The sequence below is a fragment of the Anas platyrhynchos genome, chromosome 16 (assembly GCF_047663525.1).
Source record: "Anas platyrhynchos isolate ZD024472 breed Pekin duck chromosome 16, IASCAAS_PekinDuck_T2T, whole genome shotgun sequence".
NCBI classification, from domain to species: Eukaryota; Metazoa; Chordata; class Aves; order Anseriformes; family Anatidae; genus Anas; species Anas platyrhynchos.
This window is the reverse complement of record NC_092602.1, coordinates 3,728,029-3,755,795: the sequence shown is the minus strand read 5'-3', so window position 1 is coordinate 3,755,795 and position 27,767 is coordinate 3,728,029. Positions and strand designations below refer to the sequence as shown.

The window sequence follows — 27,767 nt, the reverse complement described above, 5'->3', positions numbered from 1 at the left end:
AATTCACTGTACAGGAGCTGCATCATTGCTGAGAGTCCACAAATGGGAAAAAAAGTTAGAATCCACTGTCCTAGGGAACTTTTCAAGTTAAAAGTCTTTGGTTCTCAGATAATATCCCACTGAAAACTAGTTGCTTCGTGATTTCAGCATCTTTCCTCATGAAAGAGTGGAAGCTATGAATTGAACTTTCTTCAAGGATATCAGACCATAGATCCTGGAAATCGGTAACTTCATTCTTAGAGGTCACTGAGCTGAAAATCCATTTTTCTTCTTGTTTATCCTTATCAGCAGGCTCTCAGGAGATTGCTCTCACATTGCTCTTCCCCGTGGCTATCCAGGAATAACCCTGTATCAATGGGAGTCTCTTTTGATTTCTGTAATAATTAGAGACAGACTGACCCCTCTGTATGTGGTGCTCAGAGGGACTGACCTAGGTCCCTGGTGTCTGCCCGTGCTGTATCCAGCTGCTTAGCAGCTGGCCTGAAACAACAGTCCCATACACAGGATGGAAGCTTGAGCTTGGTCAGTCAAAGTCCTCTGAGTCTACTGAATTGCCTTCCAGAATTTAGCAATGGTGGATGGCCAGGTGAGGTCACCTGTCCCCAGACAGTCCCCTCGGCTGGGTTGAGGCCACTGGAGTCATCAGCTAAATTACCTTGAATTGATGACCTGCAGATTAAAAGCACTACAACCCAGTCCCCTTTATGCACAGAGCCCCCATTTCCGTTTGTATTTCTTTAATAGAAGAATAACAGGAAAAGTAATTACTGGCCATATGAAATTTAAGTTCATACAATATTTCCTATAAGGCTTTCAAGCAACTCCTTGTTAAAGCAGATAAGTTAATCTATCTTTTGGTTCAGGTCACAGTAGGTTTTCAGCTTTAAATCACCATGGCACAGTAACTAATGGCATTTACCATAGAAATGATGTTGAAAAAACAAGGAACCTGGGCAATTATTAGGTGTATATTTCCAGTGAAAACAACCCACATAAAGACAGTGTCAGTAAAAAAGGATGATTGATCATCTGGATTTTGTTCCCTTGTGTTTTCTTGCCTACTTTCTCTACAATGTAGTATTAACTCCAGTGCAATTATTGTAATGAAATCTGCTGGCGGATTTTTCAGCATGAGGAACTCTGGCACTGCCAAGAGGGGCACAGCAGGGCTTTCTGCCCCTGGAGGCTGAAACTGCACAGCAAGAGGAGCACAGTCCCTTCAGGCATTCGGCTTTCAGAAAGACCAAAGGTATGAGCTTTGGCAAAGGCGGGGTTTTTTCCACTTTGAATTCTTGGTAAAATTCTGTATGTTCCATTCTTGGCTCAGAGCTCGTTAAAGTCAATGCAAAGACTCTTAGGACTTTAATGAACAGTGGTTTGAACCCTGAAGCTATTACATGATCAAAACTCCCACTGAACTGTAAATATGTTGGTGCTTTATTTGCATCGCAGATATAATATTTGGCTACGAGGCAGGGAAGCTTGGGATTGTTCTCTATAATGGTCTCTGTGCCTCTTTCAGATGACAGGTATTTTTACCGGACTGTTTATAATTATAATCTTGTTTATTAGGTTAAATAAATTGGCCGGACTCAATCACAATGTAAAACAGGAGCAACCAAAAGCTACTGAAGTCAGTGAGTGAAATTTGGCTTCTCTCACAGTATGTATAGTTTTGTTCGACTGTTGGCTACTGCTGCAAGAGAGCTTGTTTTCATGGTACATCTGGTCCACCCACATGCCACAGCACCATGAGAAAGGTTCTAACACTACAATACATATTTTGCACTGGGTAGAGCAAGTCTGTGGAGCAATGGGAAGCAAAGAAAATCAATGTGCAATAGAAAAAAAAACACACAATACACACAGAGATATTTTCTGTTCAGAAAAAAAGTCAGGAACAAAACCAAAGCTCGGAGCTCAGAGCTCCTCACTGAGTGGTATCATTCTACACAGCCCTTGGAAAGGTGTGTCACTTGTTCTCTAGACTGCCACAACACCCTGGGATGCTGTAAAAATAGCTGGCAGTGCCTGACTGACAGGCGAGAGACGTGTGACCCTAAATTATGATGTTTTCCTTTTCATGATGAAATGAATGCTGCCTTAGACAGAGGCTGAAACACATCTGTTTGCGGTGGGAGTGCCATTTTAGGCCCGTTTCTTTTGAAACTGGGGTTGGAACTGCCAGGGATCAGCAGAGCTCTGGGCTCACAAAGAGGGCACTGTCTTTGAGGAATCTTTACATAAGCCCTGCACAACCAAGGCAACAGGAGTTTGCACAGCTGCTGTTGGAAGCAAACATGTACTTTTAGCTGACCTGGGCTGATGACTTCGGGCGTTAAATCTGACGCTTTCCAGATGTACGGCCTTCTCCTTCCACAGTCCCCAAACATTCAGTCCCCAGGTAAAAAGGAAAATAATAACAATAATAATAACAATAATAAAAGGGTGCTGTAAATAGCACACTGTAGTGTATGTTCCAGAGCTGACTTTTATAGATTGCATAGTTTGTCCAGTTTGAAGGTGTGTGGTATTACCCTTTCCTAGGAGCCGTGTTTTGATTCAGAGCTAATTAGTGTTACATCTACCTTCAGTCTCATCTCTGGCTGAGCACCTTCTTCAGACCAGGTGTCTAAATATCAAGAGCTCTTTTTTACATGCTGGGATTTGGTGAATATTGCCCTTTAAGTGCAAGACCCCCAGGGAATAGCCCCGTGATGGGGACCAGGAGCATTCACAAGGACAAAGGCATCTTGCGAAATAATTAGCAAATATTAAGCTTTGTGCTTCATGGCAAAACAGAACCTAGCACATCAAGGGACAGATTTACTAGTGAGGACATGATGAGATACTTGTGAAGTATTTACTGCTGGATGAGTGACGTGGAAGGGGTTGGCTGCTCCCCCACACCATGTCCTGACTGCATCTCTGCTGCTGCAAGTTACAAGCTGTGCTGCTGCAAAAGTCACTGCTGACTGCACAGCAGGCCCTGGGATGACATTTTTCACTTGATTATCTGTAGGTAATGGAACCTTGTCCTTGCTCCAGAGCCAGCATAAATAGTTTTCTTCCACATATTAGTTATTTTCAACAATAATTTCTCTCCCCTCTGCAGCCCTTGGATGTCGAGATGTTCTTAGGGAGGATGATGGAAGGGCGTGGGGTGCCTGAAGAGGATCATTTATTTTATTCCATTTTATTTAGGTGTGGTATTTATAAAGGCTCCAAAATTGGCAGCAAGAGAAAGGCAAATATTCTGCTGAACTGGAGACCGCCCCAGCACAGACAGCTGCAGCCCAGCCTCTCCTCAGTCTCCCTGCCAGTTCTCTCAAGCATGACCTGGTTTGAGGACCACCTTCCATGAGATCAAAAGGTGATTTTCCCAGTGCTTGCCACACATGCCACTTTATTGCCTGTCAACTGGGTGGTGAGTATGTGAGACTGGAGGACTGCTGGCCTCCCTTAGATGAACCATGAATAACTCCAGGGAAGAAAATGGTGCAATGAAGGTCAAATTGATTTCTCCAAAGCCCTAGAGATGCAGCCTTCCATGGTGTTCTAGGGCATCCAGGGAAGTGGCTACTCAAAACTATCTGCTCTCTGATCAGCTGGCAACTTTCAAATCCCTCCAGCTCGGGGGATTGTGTGTTAACTTGGGAAAGGACCCTTGAAATACAGGACAGACAGCTGCTGAGAGAGGGTAGATGTTTGATGCTCAGTTCTGCAGGGCTTTTCAGCTACAGAGCAGTTAGCTTCTTACATCTTTCTGTCTCACCATTCTTATTTCTTGGTACTTGCAATGACATGAAGTTTTGCTTCCTTGTAGCATTACTGAGAGTGAAATAAAATGCAGAATTTCTGTCTTGGGAATTTTTAACCTTTGTTTCCCTCTTTGGCTGTGAAAAAACACTGATGTTTCCAAATTTTTCATGGCAAAAAATTTCAAAACATCTTGGTTTGCAGAGGTCAGTAAGTTTTACTCTGACATTTTTGGATCAAAAGTATGTGTTGCCGTGCTCCAAGTTGACATGCTTCCCTTTAGTTTGTTCAATTAACCCATAACGCTTTGCTTGAACTACATTCAACCCTGAGCATCAGCCTTGAATCGTATTTCCTCCTGGCAGCTCTCATCTGAGAATTTAATACCCATATTTCTCAGGAGACAGTGTGTAGCTGCTATCATGTCTCGCAGACCTTGGAGTCCATTCTGCATCAAGGAGAATGGAGTCCTCAAGGAAAGAGCCTGTGGGAAAGATGAGACATCTAAACCACAACCCCAGTGAAGCAGTGTACTTATAGGAAAATGAGGTTTTAAAGGTTTATTGAACACATTCAAACCAAAACATAGTTTTCTGATTTTGTTCCAACTGGCCCTGTAGAAAATGCTGCTTCTTGACTTTCCTTAATTGGAAAAAAAAAAAAAAAGCGTATTTTTATTTCTTGCTTCTGAAAGGTAAGAGGGTTCAAAATCAGGATGTTTTTCTCCCTGAAAATTTCAATTTTGTGAAAACCACCTCTTTACTGGGCAGCCTTCCCAAAGGGAATCCCCAGCCAGCCCCAGTGCTAATATCAGTGCACACTCTTTGGAGCTGATCCAAAGGTCATTCACGCCATTAGACATTTTTATCGTGGACTTGAATAAACTTTGGACCAGGCTTTTTTGGCAGGAATATACACAGTCTGGAAACCTAAAAATAAATCCTGATTTGAAGCCATCCACAGCTTTTTAGCCACCACGATGGTATGAAGGTACGAGCTTGTCAGAGAGAAGATGATGAGATGATTTTGCCACCTCTGTGGCCAGTTATCTTCTGTTTGCTGAAATAAACAAGGAGAGAGAGAGCATTCTGCAAGCTCAATGTTAAGATTTCTTTATGTATAATTTCCCTGTGAAGCATCAGCTCCAGATGGAAGATGTTGTCTCAGGAGATGATCTGGTTTTCTGCTCAGGAGGTTTTGCAGCAGTAATAGCTCCTGGAATATGTAATGCTGTCATCCTCAGGTTTAGGAAACGGAGAAGTCCCTCCATGATGCAGTTTGTCTGCACCAGTAGTTTTGGGGGCCAGCAAAAGGTGCTGTCCCACAAGAGAAAAAGAACTGCTCAAAGCACAGAATTTGTGCTTTCTATTATTTGTATCCTGTCCGTGGTCTCACAGGTTCACTGGAATGAGAGAAAGAAGAATACCCTTGATTGCAATGAATTGTTATCATCTCATTCACCCCACCCATTCCTCTTGCTATGCATCATGAAAAGATTGCTCTACAAACACTGACAGCGAGTCTCACACTGTAATTACCACGCCTAAACTCTTTCATCTGGAGCCTGCTCCAACTGTCTTGAATGGCCTGAGTCTGACCTGTGCACAGAAAAAGCAAAGTGTTTCCAGCATTTCAATTCATCTTTACCGACACAAGAGTTTAACAGTGCTGATGAGTCTTTAAAGCTGAACGCAAGTAACTGGTCACTTACGGTTGCTGAGGTTGTACAAGTGGCCACATGTTCTGCAGCACCTTCAGCTGAATCTTCAGTTTGGTTGGTCCGTTTCCTTCCTACACATCTTTTTACATCCATCAAAGTACTGGATATTTTGTTTCCTACCCATAACTGGAAGGAGAGTGTTTGCCTCGTCCATGAGGTTTATAGCGGCCACTCTTGCTTCCTCCGTCCACTGGTTGCTGCAATTGTCTTGATTCCCAAGGCATCTCTCACAGCTGCAGCAGTTTCTGTTGAAGGGTGTTAAGTTGTGGCAGTAATAATGCTGGCTCTGGTGAGAATACAAACGTGTAGTTTGTTGATCCTGGACTGCAGAGCAGTACTACTGCCTGGCAACTACACCGCAAGAGCTGGCAGGCAGAGCTGTTTGCAGCACACTCCTCTGAGAGAGGAAAGGGTGTTTTCAAATTTCTTCTCTCCCTCCCTCTACACCAAGTCAGAGCCTGCCAGGAAGCTTTGGAGAGAAGCGCTGGTGCTCCAAGTTGACTGTCTGGGCTCTTGCTGCAGGACATGGACGCCCAGCAAACTTCACTGGGTCTCTGCAGTAGGTGTGCATCATTGTAGGCCAAGGATGGCACTGGGTCACTGGACATTGTCTGCTTTACAAGGAAATCTGCAAAAGCCTTTTGGGGATCAGCATATTGTCCTAAACATACTTAGTTGTCCAGCGCATAGAGCATTTAAATGCGCGTGGTAGGTGCTAACTTTTCACTGAAACCTGGTTCCATTTCAGTCTCTCTCCTAATTGTTCAGTGTTCAGAGGCCTGAGATAAATCTGAGTGAAAATGTGCCAGGGAACTTCACTGGGGTTATTCATCAGCAGAAAAACAATGCCAGCAAATTAGGGGGAAAACAAGCACCACATGATCCATTCTTACCCAACAGCAACCTTAGTTTGTGCATTCTGTTTGCGGTTTACCATGGGTACACATACGTTATCCCATCCAACCAGCTACAAAAAAAAAAAAGATGTGGATCCTTTCTGGCCCCAGAGGCCATGCACTATCTTTTCTTGGGATGTAAGTGAAATGTTTACATATTGTTGTGAATTAGGCACTGCTCCATGTGACCACTGAGGAGGGAAGGGGCAGTATGTTCTCTGCTTATAGCTACAGCATGGTTTTGACATGGAGCTGGGTTAGGATGTCAGAGTTTGCCTGACAGGCAGAGTTGCCACGAGATATAACCAGGAACACATCAATAGCCCCCAAGGTACAGCCACCTCAGGGTGAAAGACAGCAGCTGTTTCATCATTCATAGAAACAGTGATAAAAGAATATAACATATGGCTGAAACTTCAGAGGGAGATTTGTGTTGACAAAACTTAGTTGCCCTGTTTGGAAATGGTCTAGAGAGAGAGTTTAATGTTCAGGGATTGTACAGTCACAACCTTGATTTTCCATCTGCTTTGATGTCTCAATTAGCAGAACTTGGAGTAAGGGTAAGGGGAGCAACTTCATGGCTGTTTCCAGCTTTTTTTTGGTAAAAAGGGTTTATTTATTAGAATAGGCAGGTCACAATTTAACTGAGAGTTTGTTAAAGGAATTCAGAGCCTGTGGGATTTATGACAAGGTAATGAAAGAGGAGTTCTGATAGTTACCCAATAAGCTTCTTTTTGCAAGAACATAAAGTTAAAGAAAAAAAAAAAAAGATTTAAAAAATGAGGATTATTTTTTTTCATGAATGGGTTCTTGTAGTGTGCAGGCTGCTAACACTATCAACATTGTTTCTGGGGAACTCCAGACATCTAATCAATCTTCATTCTGTAAGAAAACGTTCCAAATTATACGAAAACCACATGGCTTCTCCTGTTTGTAGGGAAAAACCTGACCTGACCCCATCTGTGCTCCAGAATGGTTGAGTCCCCATCTTAGGACTAATTCCAGCAATGCTTGTGATCCATTTTCATTGTCCCAGCACTCAGCAGAAGGCATTTTGTGTAAGGATGCAGCTTTCCTTAAGTAAAGAGAGAGGTGTTCCAGGGAACACGTGGAAGAGAAGATGGAGCTGGAAGCACTGCATTGCACATCCAGGCTGTTCCCAGGCTGTTCGTATCCTTTAGCATGTAGAGGTCTTGGCAGATGCACTCATGATCTTTGCCTGGTGTAGAGAATGCACCATTTGCCTCATTATGACTGCACTCTCTTGCTTCAGCCTCTGAGAATTCTGTCCTGTTTTTGTTGTTGTTGTTGTTTGTTTTTGTTTTTTTTGGTGGGGCCAGGATTCAGTGTTGGGTCAGGACAGTATCACCACTGTTTCTGAGGCACCTCTCCTCTGCCTCCAGGGCCAAGTGTGTCACCCATCGAGGCTGTGAATGGGAAGCACAGCTGTGAGCATGACCTGAGGCTGCCCTTCAGCACACTGCAATGACCAAGCAATCCTGCTCAGGCAGGCAGATTGCTTCCCGGGAAGCCTTGCTATAGGAAGGAGGCAGAGAGATGAGGCCAGAGGCTGTATCCAGGGCCATTCCTCAACCCTCTCTGTAGCAGCAGGGGAGAGCATTAAGGATTTTTTGTGGGGGGCAAATTAGGAACATTCTGGTATTTTCCAGATAGATCTAGTCACAAAAGGGGCGTAGCAGGGCAGAGCCACCACTTCCCAGGGCAGCACTGCACTCCTGCCTTTCTAATTATCTGCTTGAGCTTCTTTTCCTCGGAGATTCCTTGATGGCAGAGTTCCCCCACAGGTTAAATTTCTCTGGCACATGCTGGTTTGCTGTCTGCTCGCGCTCCAGCACTGGACAGTGGGAGGCCAGCCCATGCTGGCTGCTTCCATGGAGTGTGTGACAATCCCTCATTTGGTTGTGGAGGGGCTGGGAGCAGTTGTCTTCAGACAATACTTCTTCCAAAACTTTGAGGACAATTGCTTTCATTTGACCTTTATACACACATCATGCAGACATGATAAGTGTAAAATAAATACTGGTTTTATTTATAAATATACATAAAACTATATATATAAATGCAAGTTTATAAGGCAAAGGCAAATTCCTTTGACGAAAAGGGACTTCTGCTAAAAAGCTGTTATCCTTTGAAGACTAGTAGCTTGTCTCATAAATTACCCTGCTGGTTCCTCAAGATCTGGTGTAGAAGTGTGGTGAACCCTAGGTACTAGTTTCAAAGCCCCATTCAAACCAAAGCAAACTGCAACAAGTTGTCTCTGGAAAACAACTGAACTATGAATAGACCTGGAGATTTAAAAAATAAAAATAAAATATAGAAAAGACAAATTAGTCAGCTATTTAGCTGTTTTGAAATAGGCTTTAGTGATAGGGTTTGCATCCAATTTTCAAACTGCAGCAAGCATGGAGGAGGATGTTAGGTTCCAAATCTTGGTCTATGAGGAAGGAGAGCAGCGTGTAAATAAAATTAAAGGCAACATGATGTAACAGAGCACCAGACAGGGATCCCCCAGGAGGCTAGACCAGCAGGGTTACTGAAACTTCTCTGTGCCTCATGTTTTCCTGTTGTATCATAGAGGTCATAGTACTCTCTTTCGCTGTTTGCTTTAACAGTGATCAGTTCAGTTTCTCTCTTTCGCAAACAGATGCAGATCACCATAGTTGAAATAAGGAATGGTTTGGAGAATGGGAACAACACAGTATCTGACAGAAGCTAGAGAAGCTGCTGGTAGCAGTATCTATTATTGAGATATTACAGACAAACCATTTACCAAGTTTCAACCTGCCAAAATCCTCACATAGGAGGAACCTCTTCATTTATTTTTAGTATAAACTCTAATCACATGAGCTGAAATCTGTCCTCATGTGTTTTGTTTTTTCTTTTTTTCTTTTTTACAGTTGCAGCCCCCACTTCTACCCAATCCACCAAGCTCAGGCAGCCAGCTGCACCTGAGAACATTAATAGGCCTTATTAATCCTGACCAGCCTCACCCGGGGCCTCTACCACCCCCTCTCTGCCTTTGTGCTGCATGGCAGTATATAAGCTCAGACCTGGGCCTCTATCTCTTTTTCAGGCTTTCTGTAGTAATGTGTGACCTGCTGCATCAGCATTGTTTTTTTCATGATGATCTGGACTCGGCTGAAGTTGCATGCTGCCACCACGTCTGCCTTGCTTGCCCCTTACAGGTATTGTGGGGCTGAGAGTAGGTTTCCAGGGGCCTGGCACAAGCTATGCTTGAAATCTGGTACCCAGCCCTGTAGGGAGCAGCTGCCTATTGCTGCTCCTTGCCAGATCTTTGCATGGAGGATGCCCCCTTTAGTAAGGGAACTATCCTGAATAAATATAGCCTTTTAGGTCACAGCAACCTCAGACTTCTCTTGCTTTCCTGGCTGGATCTATGTGAGGCTCTCTGCCTGTTTCAAGACTGGTTTGCTCTTGCTGCTTTTTGAACAGAGCATCAGGTATCTGGAGGAGTCTGACAGAACTTTGTAGGTGCTTCATAGGACTGTTAGTGATGTGCTGCTCAGTTTCTTAGACTGTTGCATTTGAACTGTGTTTAACTGCCCTCTCCAGCCTTTTGACGTCAACCCTGCAGAAATGTTTTCCTATTGAATGAATGTTTTTCTAAATATAAAATACCTGCCATCTGGCTAAATGCACCTCAAGGAGAAAGAGGTAGTGTCTGGAGCAGGTAAGGCTGCCTGGGCCTTCTCTACCATGTTTGGAAAAACACAGTCAAATGGAATATCCTAATATTGGTGCCTCAGCACTGCTATACTGGTCTCTGTTGCCCTGAAAACTTTGTTACCAGCATTCATATGACCAAACTGATCACCTGCTATATTTATTGTTGTGTACAGGCTCAAATGTCTCCCAGACGGTCAGTCTGAGTCACTAGCTACAAAAACAACTGCCTTGGCAGAAGTCATCTGAATGCTGTGCTAAAAGTAATTTGGTCTAGGTGGGAGCCTGAGAAACTTTCCTCCATCCCGATACTCCTCTGGCCTTGGACCATGTTTACCTTTCTCCTGATAATCAACTTTATGATTTTCTGGTGTTCCAGGATCAGATATCAATAAAGGCTCTGGTATTCAGTGTGCTACGTGCCAACTCTCTGAAAACATTTTAGGCAGGTCTTTGGGAGATACTGAAGGTGTTTTGGCTTAGGCAGGTACAAAGGCAGAGGCATGTGTACCTTTGTGACTGACTGTGAGCCGTATGAGCAAGTGGTTTGTCCTAGGGGTAGGGTGGGGTCTAGATTGCCTGATTCCTGGTTCTTTCCATTCTAACCTGTGTGCTATTAAAACACAACATAATTCTATTTATCCAGGAAACTAAGGCTGGTCTAAGAGAGCCAAACAAGTCCCCCTAAATGAGGGGAAAAAATAATCTTTTGAACCCTTTCTGTGGAACGCACATTTTCTAATTCTTTCTTAAATAATGTCAAGGAAAGATGAGAAAGATCAGCAAGAAATCTGTCCTGCCCTTTCTATGTCTACCTTTGGTGTGTTTTTGTTTCTTTCCAAAACAGTTAAATTTCCGGACAAAGAGAATTGGGACTTTGCTTTGAGTTTCTTGGCTCTTCTCAGTTCATGTCTCGCTGGCTATTCCTTTATTCAAACAGAGGCTTTTGTACGCAGTATATGAGGTTGAACCGACAGCAAATATTATTACAGTCTCATATTCTGAATCGACACCAGCCAAGCCGCCCTTCTGCACTGCTCTAGCAGGATTTCATGTCAAGTTGTTCCCCTTCTCCAAAGATCTGATGACGGTGCCCTTCAGCACAGTCATTTGAGTCCCTTGACTCCGCAGGGCAGGGCTGTGAACAGTGCTGTCAAGAAAAAAACAGCCTTGCAGTTACTCGCTGCCTAACTTGGACTGGGCTGCGCAGCTGAAATCAGGTGCTTTGTCTGGGTGAGCTGAGTGCTGAGGTTTTGAGTGGCCTTCTCAGTCAGAAGAGAGAAAGCACCAGAGAGATCTGGGCCCTGTTCATGAAGCAGAGTGTTCAGAAATTAAATAGGGTTGAAGGAAAGCAGCTCTTCTAGGGACAGGGTTGTTGTAAAGAGAAACCTGGAAATAACTGGAGGATAACATCCAAGACAGCCTCAAAGTTGCTAACAGACTGTTCATTATCTCTCTCATTATCTCACTCTACTTCTTGCATCTGTTTATTGTTTTGTTTGTTTGTTTTACACTGTGCCTTGATGCCTTCTTCATTCAGCTGTTCCACAAATTACTTCCTTGCTTTAACTTTCAAGCCATCAGTGGCTGTTATTTATTTTCTTTTTCAGCTGGTTAATTGTTAATTGTTTTCATCCTTTTCTCTTCTCTTTGGCAGGAGAAAAGAGGAGATGGCAAGCATGAGAAGAGGTGTGGATGGAGGAAGTCAAAGCAGCAAGGAAGCTAGTCCCATCTCTTTATGAAGAGACATCCTGAAGAAACTCATCCTGTAGTCAGCATTCCTCCAGTGGTGATTACTGACATCTGAGGAGACTGACCTGTGGCATACTGTCACTGCAGCAGAGTATCTTGCTGGGAGAAAATTTTGGTGAGTGCCTTTTTCAGTTTCTCAGGGGTTTTATCCATGTCTTTAGTAGTGTGTGAACTGAGATGTGACAGGAGTACAGGCACTACTAAAGCCCTAAGATATAGTGAAGTGCTAGATTTGATACTGGAGGAGAGGGAAGTCAGCGTGGCTGCCTCTAGGCTTTCTTTCAGAAAAGGGTTCTTAACTTCGCAGTTCAGTGGAATATGAAACATCGTGAGCCAGTAACCGCAGTATCCATCCCTCGGCTTCCTTGTGTGTCCACATTAGGCTCCACTGATGTGCGTTTTCTTCCCCTGCCTTGCAGTTCATAGTTCAAATGCAGCCTTCACAGGGCATGTCTTGTGGGAGCCTGGAGACAGCTGTAGCTAGGCATGGGTCTGGCCATCCCTGGGAGATGGTCCTTCTTCAGTGAGACTCTTATCTCTGGGGCTTTTTGGTAAGACTTTTCTAATCATATGCACTTTGGAAAGTTTCCAGAATCTCTCTGCCCCTTGCAGACTCAGAGGCTAATATGCACATTGCTTTAATTTGTTCTTCAAATGAAATCCAATTATACCTGTAGGTGCCTGGCTGTTAAGTCAGTAATTTACTTCACGGTAGCTTAGCATGTTTTTTAAATGCCTGTTATGCTAGGGGTTTCTGTTCACTGCAGGAATGTGCAAACCTGTAAAATAATACTGGAAAGAATTTCTGTGGGGAAAAAGAGGCCCAAGGTGAACCATACTTTTTTCCCCTATTCACCCATAGGGCCATAAAAGAGCTAACTAAGGAACTATAGGGTTGGTGCTACTTTACAAGCTTTCTTAACTTGTCAGCTCTACCGTAGTTGGTGTGTGTACTGGGTACAGATCTGGAGAGAAAGAGAAGGGGCAGAGGATACAATACAGGACTTCTTTCTGTAATACCAAAATGGTACCTCTGTGGTTTGTATGGGGTGGGATGAGCTTCAAGTGTAAAAGCATTTCTAATCTTAAAACATCTTCCCAGCCATGCTAGTGGGCTTAGAATCTCTCTCCTTGTGTGAACTGCCTTACCTTTTCCAAACTCCTTAGTGACACTGCATGTCTTCATGTCCTGTCCCTCTCCCCTGCCCTTGATTCGAGCTGTCCTTGCCCACATAAAGCAAGTTTTCTGACAGAGATGGGACGTGCTTCCTTGGGGAATTTTCATGCCCTGTTTTACCACAGTTGTAGAGACCTACTGCACAGGTTGGACCTGTGCTTTCATACTGAAGGAATCAGAACAGTGCCACTTAAATCAGCGAGGTAGTGCCTTGGGAAAACAACAGAGATAGGGAAGGACTGAGCAGTGAGCCAAAGAAGGAGGGATTTGGGCTGAGAGGTGGTGGGGAGACAGCGTGTTCCATTCTGCTCCGTGCCAGCAGTGCTCTGAAGCCATGGGCAGAGCTGCAAGGAGTAAATGCACTTGGAGGAATCCGAGCAGCAGCTGCTGGCAGCTGCAACACCAGTTGTGCTGGAGTGGAGGAGGCAGCCCCGCACAGCCTATGAGGACTGCAGGAGCAGTAGTAGGTTTATGCTGCAGCAGCCAAAACTTAGTTTAAACAAACCAAAAGCTGTCTAACCTCAAAGCTGCAGGCATTCATCAGCCTTCACAGAGGCAACGTGTCTGGGGGCCAACTGGGACTTTTGCATGAGGATTTATCCTGCAGGAGCCTTTGGTTCTCAGCTGGATTAAAATTCTAGGCAGTCTTCTGCACACAGGCTCAGTGATCTGAAAGGATCTGCTGCTGAGGTTGTTTGAAGCAGGACCAGGGATTTTTGTGGAATAATTTTAAATGCCCAGCATGGACAGAACAGCACTAGTTGTTCTACAGTGGCTAAATTGGAGTCCTTTCCAACACACATGCTTTTACTCGGTTCTTGGGGACTTGTGGTCCCCAAATGTAACAACTCTTCCTCTGATTCGGTCTGTGTTTTTTCACAGACATCTTTAAAACTGAATAGCAAAGTATTTCAAAGTTTTCTCAGTGTTAGGACTGTCTTTCTGGGCGGTGTGGCTGGATTGCTGTATTCCATGTTACTCTGTTCAGTAATAAATGGTATTTACTTCATTGGCAGCATTCCCCTCTTTGCTGGCTACCCACTTACAAAGTAATCAATGACACTTAGCTTTAATAGGAGGCTCAAGCAGTCTGTTGGGGCTGACATTTTTCAGATGGGATGAAACAAGAAGAGAATCAAAGGACACTGCTTTGCTGGGAACAGGACAGGGTCACCTCTCGATACTGCGATGTTCTGTCGGACTTTCTAAGAAGCAAACAACACTACACTTTCAGTGCTGAAATCTTAGTAGCCTCAGGCTTTTGGAAAGCTCAATTTCATTTAGATTCTGGCATTTACTTTTGTTTGCTTGGACTATAAAGACCTTTTTATTCTGATCCTCAAGAACTGTTTACCATTCAGCACATGTGGTCTGCATCGCTCACACTAAAATCTTTTGAGGACTTGGCAACCATTTTTAGTTCTCTGATCAATGCTGGCTAAGGAACAATGGCAAAAGCCTATGGAATTCTGTTGCCCAAAATATGCTGCCCCTGTCCTGATTAACTAGCAAACTCAGCTGAGGTGTAGGGGTTGCTGGCTTCATTTTCAGTGGTGCTGGTGTAAATCTGGAGTCACTCTGCAGAGCTGAGCAGAGGTGTGTCGGTGTAAAACCAGAGGACAACTTTGCCAGCTGCTTATGTGTCTGCATTGGGAGTTAAGATCCGGGCTTTGCCTTCTACCCTGATTTACAGCTTAGTGCTTCTGCACGCTCGGTGCTTGCCTTTAGCCAGTTCTGTGGGCAGTTGCCCTCTAAGGATGCACAGAGCTGGCACCAAGGCCTGAATCCTGTAGGATCCAACCTGGGCATACACTGGATTGAGCTTAATTGGAATCTTTTCATGAAGAGCAAAGCTTGGGCCTTGTAATAGCTTTTCTCTGAGCTCTTGGCAGTCAGGGTATCAAAGGACTAAGACTTGGCTTCAGCAACTCTGCGTAGTTGATTGTAAGGATGTTAATCCAAGGGGAAAGCTCAGGTAGAATCATGCTGCTGGAGGTCCTAGAGTCCTCCCTGTGCCCTGACCTGCTGGGCAGGGAGCTGTGAAATCAGAGAACGTGAAACCATCCCCAGCCAGATGGCTTCCAGTTGCAAGAGCACTGCACTGAAGCACAGTCATAAAACAACTAGATGGCATTTAATTTCACTGATGCTTTTGTGTGGCCTTGTAGAGGCCATAGCTTAGCAAGGCACCTGCCTAAAATTAAGCACATGACTACCTTTATTCACTGCTTTGCTTTATTAGTGTAAAAAAAAAAAGTCTTTCTCTTCCTATCTGTTTATTCAAGAAGCAAAGCTAGATAACTGTCCACTATGCTTGCTTGCTGTGGTTTGCTTACACCTCTCAGACTCTGCTTTTAAAAAAAAAATAAAAATCTTGAAGCGGGTAGGGAAGGGAAAAGTCAGTCACTTCCTCAGGAAACACCTATAACAACAGCGCTTGGAAAAAGTATTCAAGAGAGCCTCTCCTGTTTTTGATTTTTTTTTTTTTTTAAAAACCTCTGCTCTAGCTCCACAGCATTCTCCTTTTATTTATTTTTCTTGAGATGTGGTCCAATTTTTTTAATTTTCTCTGAGGTAAATGAGCAATAAGTAGTTTTCAGATGTTGACATAAAGTTAGGTGTACACCTGCTGACTGCCTCATAAAGAATGAAAATGCTTTTATTTAAGAAATGGCAAGTAAACTAAAATACAGCAATTAAGTTCCTTAATAAGAAACCCAAGCAGCTAAACTACATATGTATTTATTAAATCACACAAGATTTCTGAATGACCTTTTTCATTTGATGGTGCTTGATAAAAGCAGTTCTGATTTCAGTTCTTATTCAAAAACCTGGTATTCTTCAAGGTTTGGCCAAAGTGTGTATCTAAAGGAGCTTTCGGATCAAAGGGAGATGACCAAGGTTGCACATCAGTGTAAATTCTTAGGTCCCCAAGACGGAGTATATGCCAGTTCGGCATGCGCCTATTTTATTATTGATACCTCCTTGAATTCTTAAGTTATAAAGTTATCACTCAAAGCAGAGCAGGTGCGCAAAGCAGCTAAAGTGTAAAATGGAGAGGTTAAGGTTCTTAATGTAAGTACTAATTCCTTTCTAGTTGAGAGCTTTTGAAGGGTTGTTCAGATGGCTTTCAAGAAATGGTGTTTCAGAGAAACGTTAATCACGATGGGCTGGGCTGCTGCTGCTGGAATTTGACTGTTTCCTAGAAGGCATAAGGCCAAGCAAAGATGAGCTTTGGAATGATGAAACCAGAATGTGTAGTGTGAAGCCAGAGAAGAAAGAGCAGCAGCGAGATGGGGAAGAAAGGAGACAAACACAGTGAGAACATAATCTTGTCTGTCTGCTATTGGAAGCTCTCACTGCTGAAGCTGGGAAAATGCACAGGCATTTGATTTTTCCTTGGATATGTTGCAGGACAGGGTAATATCAGTCTGATGGAGACCTTTGTCCAAAACTCCCATACTGTCAGGGTCAAGCTGGGGGTCTGCTCAAAGAAGTAGCCTAGTCTCCCATTTGCTGTGTCCACGTATTAAGCCTTATAACTGAGTAGATTCTGCTTTCCGTATACACTGTTTTCATACTGACTGTGGTCTTTGAATGCTCTCAGGAGACATTTTATTTGTACTAATGCAGCCTTCCCAGTTTTAATATTGTCTGAGTTAATAAAAAAAAAAGGGAAAAAAAATTCAGGCAGACTGTTTTGGACTTGTGTTGGGCAGTGTAAAGTATGGGGCCACTTTTCACCAAGACCAGACTGAGTTCAGAGCTGTGAGATGTCTGTGAACAGCATGTCAGTCTTTAATGGTTTTCCAGTTAAAAAAAGAAAAAAGGTAAGTCAGAGCAAAGGGTGAATTTGATCCCTTCATCACGGGGTGGAGGGGAAACAGAAAGGTGGTCTTGAATTTCAAGCATGAGGCTTGGGTGTCTTTGAACTGAACCTCTGGGCCAAGAACAGTATCTCAGTAACAGGATATGTGATGTGGATTTTACAGCCTATAACTGCCTTCTAGTTAGGACAGATACTGATAAGCTCTGTTCAGGAGGTGTATGGAGAACTCCAAAGGTGTTCTTGGTAACGTCTCAGTGATCCTTTTGCAATGTAATGAATATCGCTTGGCTCATTTAAAATCTGTTAGTGCCTGGGGAGTCTGGAATTCATGGCTTTTGGTTAACGTGTGTAAATCCAGAAAAAACATACACGACATGGTTTTGATCATGAAGATGACAGACTGTCATGGTGTAACGTGCAAGTATCTTTGTGGCAGTGGATGATGATGTAATTGTAGGGCTCTGAATGTGTGAAATGCTACAAAGCTACAAGGCTGGAATTGGAAGGACAGCCAGTCAGTCAGCGAAGGGTCAGGGTCTGGTCTGCTGTCACACTGAGCAGTTCTCCCAAAGAGGACCTCGGGATGAGGGCAGTCAGGGTTCATAGCTGGAATTCAGGCTCAGGCAGCATTTCTGTGCTGAGTGAGCCTGGTCTATCAAAAGGCTATTTGACTAGCCTGTGTTCCTGCTGCTCCTCTCTCCACCAGGCAACGTGCTTGTCCCAGCACCCTCATTAACTGCTGTACAGAGCTTTGCTTGTTCAAATTTCAAAGAACGGTGCAAGGAATGTGAGAGTCCATGGACATGTTAATCAAAAGTCTCACATCCAGCAGTTTGATTTATACCTGCGCACCTGACACAGCTCATGGGGGCTGGTGGCTTGGCACTCAGGCTGCAGGTTGTAAAACCTCTCACACTGATCCTGCCCTCCCCACCCCTCTCAGCCACATCAGGCTGGAAGCAGCTCGTATCTGTGTCCCATATGCCTCACATGAAAGAGGGCTGCTCTCAGGCTGTTGATAGGCAGTTGTGAACTCAGAGCCACTCCATGTCTTCCTGTCTCCTTTTCTCCAGCCTAAATCCATTCATTTAATAAGGATTAGGACACCAAAGAACCCTTGTCCAGTCTCAGTCCACATAACACACCCAGGACAGAGTGTAGTCCCTAAACCAAAGTCACTCCCATGAAAAGAAGGGGTATTTTCCCTTGTCTGTCACATCTGCAAGCTCCAGCTGTGATCTAAAAAGCTTGACTACGATTTTTGTTGTCACTAGTGCCTCTTTGTTGAAGGTCTGGTTTTCATGTAGGAAATCCTGTGCTAGAATTACTTCCAGAATATATCCTTCATGCTAGGAAACAGATAAGGAACAATGTCTCACTGTGCTGTAGCCTGCCCTCCATGTGCTGCTCGTGACACGTCAAGCAGGCAAGGAAGGCCACCAGATTACCTGCAGTGTGCTCATGACACCGTTGGGGACATTAGCAGCCAATCCCAAATTCTGAGCTCCCATTTCCAACCCACTTCATTCATGAGACCTCAAAAAATGCTGGCACCTTTGATCATTTGAAGCCCTGGTTTATAACTGGGGATGCCAAGCCGCCTTCAAAGTCTGTCAGTCCCCAGATCCAGAAAAGGATCAGCAATCACTTGCATGTCATCATGCAGAAGGTCTGATGAGGGGGTGGGGTGGGAGTACATTCCTTCTCTCCCCAAAACTCAAAACTCCTGGGCCATGCCTGGAGGAGGCTGGGTGCTTTGGTGTGATTGCTTCTGGTCTTTTCTTTTCCTTCTTCACGTTGTAAATTATTTAGGTGACAGCATCAAAGATCAGAGAGAAGCAGAGGAAAAAATCTCAAGCAAATGCTTTATATTCCTCGGGATCATCTGTCCAAAGAGCTGTGCTTGCCTTGTGGATACGGGGTTGTATTCAGCCGCAAAACATCCCTATAATAGCTTACAGCTGGGGAAACTGAGGCATGGGGCTGTTAAAACGTGACTTGGCTAGAGCATCTGCAGAGCCTCAGCCAGAACTGGGAGGAGCATCCTGTCCCCTGACAGCTCCTCTGCATCTGCAGAAGCATGCTGCTTCCCTCCAGCAGCTTGCCAAAGGCTGCGCGAGGGAGACCCTGCTCCTGCACATCTTGCCTTTACTTTATTACATGGCAATTCTGCTTCCTCGGCAGCTTGCTGAACGGCACAGCAGAGCTGCTCCACTTCTACACCCAGCCTGCTGGCCAGCTACCCTGGCCCTGTGTCTCTGGTATATTTACATATACCTCTCTGCACTTCCATCCTGAAACATCATCAGTCTTTTCTGCGAAACCCTGGCACACATACAGACATTTTGGGGGAATTCAGATCTGTCTAAGACTCTCCAAATGTCTCTTCTTTCACTTGTTTTCTTATTTGGAGTAGAAAAGGGCAGATGTTTAGAGATTCTCTGGGGGGAGACTTTCTCCAAGCCCTCATGGGCTTGATACTGTACTGTCCTTTTGCTGGATCAACGCACAGGAGCATCAGTCTCCCTGTGTATGCTTTCACGTTCTGCTTGATTTATCCAGCCACCTGAAGAGAATGGGTGTCTTGTTTTCTTTCTCTGCATCTGCAGAGTAACACAGTAGGTTTAGCCAGCCGTGGAGTTCAAGGTTGCTATAAATAGTTTTCTGCCTTGTCATGGGAGTTACCCATTTATTATAGTTCTCCTCCTTGTCAACAGCCTTTCTCAGAGTTGGCTGTAGCAATAGCTCTGAGAGGCTGTCACCACACAGCTCTCTTTGCAAATGCCCAGAGCACCTGATCCAGCATGACTGCAGCTCCCGGACTGGAGCAGGGAAGTCTGATGTCCTGAAGAACCATACCTGCTCCAGCCATCAAGTTTTACTTCTGTAATTTAATAACATGGCCACCAGCCTCTTCAGTGCATCCCTTGCCCTTGAATGAGTTCTCTGGTATCCGTGGTACTTCTGCAACTTCCTTCTGCTTCACTTAGGAAAGAAATGAGGGTAGAATTATTTTTAATTGTAAGATGAGAACAGGAGGCTTTTGAATTTAAGTTAAGCTTCACAAAACCCCTTCAGGAAACATGTAAGAGGGATGCCTCCTTTCCTAGCCTCTTTCTCCCAGTCCTGCTTTAAACTAGTGACATACAGCCACTGCAGGGCTGGAACATGGCATCCACTGAGCAGCATGTAGTGAAACCACCTGTCTGGCTTAAACACAGAGCAGCAAATGATTTTGTCTCTCTTGGAAAGTTACAGAGAGTATAGGGAAGCACCAGGCCATGGCTCTTAGCTCAGACAAAGATTGCTTGTGCTGGGAAAGGTGATTATAGGTGAACCGAGGTTCCTCACAGCCCTGAGCCAGTAGGTAATCCCTGTCTGGAGTGTGGTTGTTGTTGGCTCTGGGTAGGCTTTTAGGTGCTGCAGAAGGTAGGTGACCAGTGAGAGGTGATGTTTGTGCTCTTGGCGGATCCTACCTTTGTGCCTGCCTGCAGGCAATCTCTCCAGTATGTCTGCCAGAAGAGCATTGCTGAGTGGGGCACAAAGCTTTCATTAGGAGCCAAGAAAGGCTTGCCTGCATATTCACCCTCCTCCAGCACCAAAGGTGTAGAGATCTCAAAGGCAACCTTATTGCTAGAAAAGTAGTATAGGTAGTTATTGCTAGGATACCAAGATGAGGCTTTTGGAACCTGCCACTGGCTATTTTTTTTTTGACTTGGCCAAGTTATGTTTGTCCTCACAAAATGCCTCAGTTTCCCCATGTCTAAAATAAGGATCAGCCCTTCCCTGCCCCACTGTACAGTTAAAGAAGAAAATCTGGTAGGTACTGGTTTAGATATTGCACTATTACTCCCAGTACTGTATGCCTTTAACAGTAATAAAAGAAATCAGTTTATAGGGAAGCTTTATGTACATACCATTCCTAACCTCACCAAGAGGATGAAACAAAAATATCTGGTCCCTGAAAGAACAAATTAAGGAAATCTTCTTTTCCTAAAGCCTTTCAAAATTGTAAGTTTTCCCTCCTGGGAGCTTATGCAGCTTTGGAAGGTAAAGCCAGCACTCTTCAAATAAACTTGTTAACCTTCCAAGGGACTGTAGAACAGCAGACATTGGAGATGGAGAGCATCAGTTCAGTGTGCTGTAGGGAACAGTCCAATTCTGGCTCTTTATTTCTTCCCTTTATCCTGGCCTAGGATGAAATGCTTCAGCCAGGCTGCTCCTGCAGTCCAAGAGCTCTCCTCTGGCATTCAAACAGAGAAACCTTCTTTGTTTTCTTCCCTAACCCCATGTCCCCAAATGCCTCATCCTTCTCAGCTCAATTCTCTTCTTGGTTCCTGCAGTTTTCACATGTGTGGAGACAGAAAATTAACATTTGTAAAATAGGCTAATGAAGATGATTCATACAGAGCTTTCAGACTGAATGGAGATTCCTAATATCCTGGTTAATTGAGAAACTTGCTCAGACAGGGTTGTTGATGCATGCAGGAGTTGAAGGAATCCAAAGAGAAATTTTGGGCTATGGGAGCCATAATGTTCTCCAGCTGATGGATTTAGTACTTGGTGGAACACCCCAAAAACTGGCACCTCATCTGTCCCAGGGTCTTGACCTCTCCCTGAGGACCTGTAATGCCTTAAGCTTCAGATTCTTAAAATCCAAGTCCCTGAATCTGCTGACTAGGTTATGGCCCCAGTGCTGGTTTTGCTTACTCTGAAGAGCTGTAGCAAGCAGGTAATAAAGTCCCTCCAAAAAAAAAAAAAATAAATAACTTTTAAGAGGCAGAATTGAACTGCAGCTTGGACAAACAGTTTTTAGTTTCCATATGAGCCTGTTCTTTCCTATCTCTTCTGTAAGCTGGAGTTTCACCAGAGATAAACTTGTCACGACTGTAGTCTTACGGGTCTGTGACCCTGCTTTCCATAGGCTCCTGGCATCGCTGCTGAGATCATGCAATAGCAGCCAGGGAGAGTGCCTCTTGGAGCATGCATATCTGCCGTCAGGCTAAGGGGAATCCGGAGACAGACAAACTGAGGAAATTGCTTTCCTCCCTCTTTGGGGTATAAAGTGTTCTCTTCTTTCAAGTTAATTTGTTCTGTGAAAGTTCCCCTTGAAATCATTTTCCAACTACTTTGAAAGATCAAATAGGTTATATTGAAAGCTACTGTAAGATGAAGTGCCCATTTGGATTTAATAAATGCTGGTTTATAGAGCTAGCCTCATTATTTCTTTGGGATAAACCTATAGAGAATGGAGGGGAGGAAAGATTTTAATGTTTCTGAAAAATTTATCCCACGAACAGTAAAAACATACCATAGAAATATACCAGCCACAAAAATGACATCTTAAACGCAGTATTTATGACTTTCTATATTTGTTTTGCATAAACTTTTCTGGTTTCTATTACTCAGATTGATTTATGGAGTTTATTTGGAATAAATGTAATGCATATTTAAAACAAACAGAGCCCCGATCTGCTAAGCGCCCAGCAGCTATAAAAGCTCTGTATAGTGCAAACTGGGACCCTCCAAGTCCTCTTTATTGGAATATTTTTTCCATTTAAAAAAAATGCAGGAAAATAGCATGAAAGTAGATGAAGAAAAGCAATTTGGGGAAATGCATCTAGCCAGTGTTTCAACTAGAATTGGTCTGAACTCTTTATTCAGTGTCTCGTTCTGTTCCTTAATGAAACGTTCTTTATCCAGATGGAAACTTTACCACGAATATCCTTTTTCACAGATTTGTTTGGGAGGTGTGGAAAGCTGACAGAGGTTGGAGGGGATTGAAAATTTCTCAGAAAATGTTTTGGTTTTTACTGAAATTCATATAACTTTGGAAGACACACCAAACTAGAAACTTCTTAGTAATTTTTCCATGGGAGCATTAACTTCACCCTTCAGAGGTTAAGGGGAGCAAACAAGAACTTGAAGCAATTTGTTAAGCCATCAGTGTTTGATTTGTAAGTGAGCTAACTGCATATTTTAGCAGGTTGAGAGGAAAAGAGTGAAACAATTTTATTTATCGATTTGTTTTTGAAGTGCATAAATTGCTTTTATCTCTGCTTTCCTCCTGTTTCCCTAACAGGGTTGTCATCTGCCCTATTCTTTCCTGTAACTGGATTGTTCATGTACTCTTAGTGCATTTTTATATTGGCTAAAATAATCCATTTTCTGTATATTTTAGAGCAGGAAAAGCATCTGATGCTTACTGCCATGGCTATTTTTCACAAACCATCCAGAGTTCCCTCCTTCTAGCATAAGAAGATCCAAGGCTATTGCCAGGTAGGCTGTCCTCATTGATGCTAAATAAAATGAGGGAATTCCCAGCTATCTCCCACCTACTGGCCTCAGTATGTGACCTGTGTGGTCGTGCCCTAACCCAGTCTGATCTAGGGGGCATTTGTTCCAGGTTAACCCCCAGACAACTGCAGATGGAAGTAGGACTTCACCTGGATAGTCTCATGTATAGAGGGGTTCTGTAACATCTTCTGAGACAGCAATAAGTGGCAGAAAAGGATATTTATAATCCAAGATAGCACACTGAACACTTTCATGGGACCATCTGGTTTAAACCATGCTGCTTTGGAAGGCAGAGTATACTAAGGGCGTGCTCACACATGCTGCTGGTCTCTTTGAGCACATTTGGTGGATTATCTCCTTGTGTTTGCTGGGCTCGTGACTCCAGTGTAATGTCTGTGACCCCCCCCCAGTAACCCCCTGTTGCTTGGGCACAAACAGCACGGAGAGCCCTGAGGCAAGGTATGCCTCCCACCTTGCCAAGCGGGAAAGCTTCTGCACTAAATAATTGATTGTCCATAATTAGGCACCATTTGACAGAGAAATAATTGGCTGTGGCACATGAGTGCTGATGTAACTGGGTTTCAGAAGTATCTTTTTCAAGCTGGCTGAGCACAGAGCAGTGGGGGATGGAGCCATGGGGAACAGCACTACAAAACACAAATCCTCTCCTACAACCTGTGTGCACAAAGAGCTTTCATCCCAAGCTGCTAATTGCTAGAAGGATACGTGTATCCCTCTAGTAAGGCCTTCTACTCTTCTTTTAATTGTCTGATGCTGCACTCTGGCGGGGAAGATCTTAGAGTTGGCTGGGCTTGACCCACTCTGCCCTAGGACAGCTTTAGTTTTAAGTCTTCTCTCTGTCAAGGGCTGCAACTGTGGGCTGTGATGGAAGTCAGTGTTTTTAGTTGTCTGTTCTTCAGAAGTGTCTGCTCTTTGAAGCTCAGGATGTGCTTAACTTTTCTTTGCCTTGCTTTGCTGGAGGAAAATCTGGGCTGCCCACCTCCTGATGTGCTGTTTTAATTTGCAGTCCTATTCAGAATAGTGTGGTGTTGAGTAAAAATGCTACAGGTAGTAGGATTTCTGCAAACTGGTGGGACACAAGAAATGGAAAGCCCTTTACGGGGGGTGAGATCAGTTTATATGGTTTCTAATTCTATCTGGAAAAAAGTTTGTTTGCATCCCTGAACAACAGGTGAGGTGAGCCACTGGTCCCACACAGGCTGTGTTTTTAGAGGCTGCTGAGGTTTTCAATTTGGTCAGCAAGGGCAGTAAAACACCATTCACTGAATGTTGCATCAGGATCAGCTCCAGAAGCCAAGTGAAGCCATGGATTCCCAAGGACAGTGGCTCTGTTGCAGGAGAATAATTGCCAAGGTATTGTCCTATATGCTTAAAAATCAGCAAGCGTATTGGCAGAGCCCCAGATGTGTCCAAGAGGCTGGGATCCAACTTCAGCATCAACAACGATAGCAAAAGCTGCGACCATTGTCCTTCCTCAGCCAACATGGCTCCAGTGAAGTACACAGCCACTGTGTGGAGGGAGCAGATCCCTTGAAGGAGGACAGACACGCTTGTTTCTGTGACTAGCACAACAGGGCTGTTTTGAATTTGGGAAGGAATAAACAACAAATGGGTGACCACACATACACAGAGGCTCACCCCACGATGCAGTGTGTATTGTTCCTCTTATTTTATCCCTTTACTTCTCTGAATTTTCCAGCCCCTTTCTCTGGTCATCTTTTTTTTCCCCTCATGTTCAGAGACACCCCCACACACTGCCCTGATGTCTTTCAGGTAAACATAGAAAATGGAGCTGAAGGAAGAAACCCCCCAGAAAGCAAACAGTGCTTATGGATTATTCAGATGATACCAAACCTCACCTGTGTGCTGGTGAGCACGTGTAGAGCAGATGTGCCCTCTGGCACCAGGGGGTTATTTAGAGAACTGTGAACTCAGAGGCATCGAATGGCCCCTGTGGGACTCTGCAGCAGAGCCGTGTCTGCCAGGGATGGAGTGGCTCTGACTAGGAGCAATGTTTTTATTTGGTCCAAGCAGCAGTGCTGCACTGTGGTGTGATAGCAGGGAAGAGGACTGGGGCAAGACCACGTAAAGGTTTAGCAGTAAAACTGATGGTCTTAAGGGTCCCCCTGCAAACAGAGTGAGCAGGGTTCCCCAGGAAAGCACTTGATGGGTCATGAGCTGTTGTTAGGAGTAAAACTCAGGGGACTGGACTCACACTCCATTCTCCAGCTGCTAGTTGTCCCTTAGAAACATGTTTTGCTCTCCTGGATTGAAATAACTGTGATGTACTATAGTATGTGTCTTGTTTGTGATGGCCCCCATCCAAAGGCTACTGATAGCAGAGGAATGTTTTGCAGGGACTCTGAGGGATTTTAGATTAGACCCCAACCTTTGCAGCTACTTTTGCATTGCTCTGCCAGGACTCGCTGACCAGCCACCCAATGCCTGAGAAAAATCAGCATGAAGTGTCAGTCAGGGTTCAGCTCAAGTGACAACTAAATATGCCTCTCTGGAGATGAATGAGAGCTGGTGGGCCTGAAATGCAAACGACCTCAAACAAAGCCAGCCAGTGTCCATAGCAGCTAGCTTTGAAATCATACAGTAGCCTTCAGTCATTAACACTTCAAATGCCATCCAACCCTTTGAAAAATCAGCTCATTTATTAATGTGTCCGTTAATGGCCTTCCATGCTCTGTTTGTTCACAGGGTTGTCTCCTGGATTGATCGGACTGTGGCTTCTCTGTCCTACATAGACAAGGATAAAGAACCTCCCCGAGGTGCTCTAGGAGAGACAGCGAGATCTGGTGGTGGGATACGGAGGTCTGAAGTCTCCCACCTGCTCTGCCAAGCATGTGCTCTCCAGCTCTGGGTGAGTCGTGGCTCCTTCCACTCAGTATCAAGGATTGGAGATCACTTCAGAGGCGTGTTCCTGTTCCTAGTTGGCTGCAGATACCACTGGCACGGTGTAGTTCTGGGAACAGCAGAGAGTTTTTGAGTTCACGGTGCTCTGCTGCTAACTCCCACTCACTGGCACCTGCCTGAGACAGCGTGTGCAGGTTTAAGCTTTATGCCAGGCTTATCTAGGAAGTGTGACATGGTGTAAGGGAGACAGTTCAAAGTAGATGTTTTCAAATTTCAACACCAAGAGCAAGAAACACTCCAGTGACAGCCCCAAACTTGGCAAAGATCCACCTGGGAGCTGTATCACGAGGCAGATGAACAGCTCTGAACAGAAATAGTGCTCCTGTGGGCAGACATATTCCACCAATTCTCTCCTGGCTGAGGGTCTCCCCACCAGCATGTGCAACTTACCCCATTTTGTACAGAGATAGAAACACGCCAGTAGAGGTCTTGGAGCTGCCGTGCTCTGGGGTGGTGCCCTGGCTGACCAGAAATGTTCCAGGCTGTGAGTTGGAGGTGCAGAGTGGCATGGAGGTCTCTTCAAAAGTCTGTCTCTGGGTTCTCTGAATGTTCCCTGAGTATGCAGGGCCCGTGGCTTCAGCTGGGGTTCCCTGTGGAGCAGCTGACCTGTGCTTTCCCCCTGCTGGGTTTAGATCTCTCCTCTGCTTTTTGGATATTAAAAATGTTCTTTAGAGCAAAAGAACTTAACTATGTTGTTGTTTTTTCTGCTCTGCGGACAGACACAGTGCAAGTAGAGTGAGCATGAATTGCACCACACTCGCTGCTCACCAGCTGGCCAGGGGAAAACAGTGCTTGCTTCTGTCTGGGCTGTGGGGCTGGAAAGGTGAGGCCAGCAGCAGGAGTCAAGACAAATAGGAGCCTGTTTTTGATTTGCCATCTGACCCCTGCCAGCTCAGAGCACCCTGTCTGTAATCGTGACCTAAATTAAGTCCAAATGCCATCAGCAAAGCTGTTGCTTTCTCTCACAATGCAAGTGTTTCCAGGTACCTAGCCAGAGATTTATAATCCACCTCTAATTACATTCTTGTTTGCATCTGCTGTCATGCTGGCTTGGTCTTTCTGTGGTTCATTAAGCTGAAGAGCGTGCCTGGCCCTTTGTGCTCCCAGCCTGTGTGCATAGACAGCAAGGGACGCCCGTGGCTGACAGCTTAGCTGCTGGAAGAAACCTGCTGTGCTGAGCTGTGTGTCTTTAGTAGCCCAAATATCAGGGGAGACATTTTGGCTTGTTAAATTCTTGACTACACAGTCTGCTGTCCACGGTGGGTTCACTTGATAGAAATAGCTCTGGCAGCAGCCCAACAGCAAGAACACTGCTTTTCTCTTAAATGTGAAAGGAGACAAAGGCTTGGTGTTCCCTGCCCAGCCACCTCGTGCCTTTTGGATGGCAGATGACCAGCATCTTTCTCAAGCTGGGCTTAGGTGCTGTGCTTTTGCTATGAAGCTGAAGATTAGGTCCTTGGAAATGCAATCTGGAATTGATTATGAGTAATTACCATAGATTCTTCGTTCAGGGTGCTGGAAGGACCGGGATGGAATAACATGCCTCGTGACACCTCACATGGTTACAGTGTTAGTTGTTCCATGCTTTGCCCTGCTGGGGAGTGTGCTGGGCAAAGCTTTTGTGAGAAGCCAGTGCTTGTCCCTCGGGGCTTACACTCAGAAAGTAAGTTTTTATTCTGCCTTACAAAG

General features: G+C 44.6%; 1 long non-coding RNA gene across 1 annotated transcript in view; it reads left to right on the top strand.

The window, feature by feature from the left end:
• LOC110352112 (uncharacterized) overlaps nucleotides 1–27,767 on the top strand; it is a 55,902-nt gene that overhangs the window by 17,439 nt on the left and 10,696 nt on the right. Inside the window, exons 10-14 of the long non-coding RNA XR_011803783.1 lie at nucleotides 1,130–1,249; nucleotides 3,205–3,373; nucleotides 9,294–9,581; nucleotides 11,738–11,947; nucleotides 25,863–26,025. This is a non-coding gene — a long non-coding RNA (uncharacterized lncRNA). The remainder of the gene's footprint in view (nucleotides 1–1,129; nucleotides 1,250–3,204; nucleotides 3,374–9,293; nucleotides 9,582–11,737; nucleotides 11,948–25,862; nucleotides 26,026–27,767) is intronic.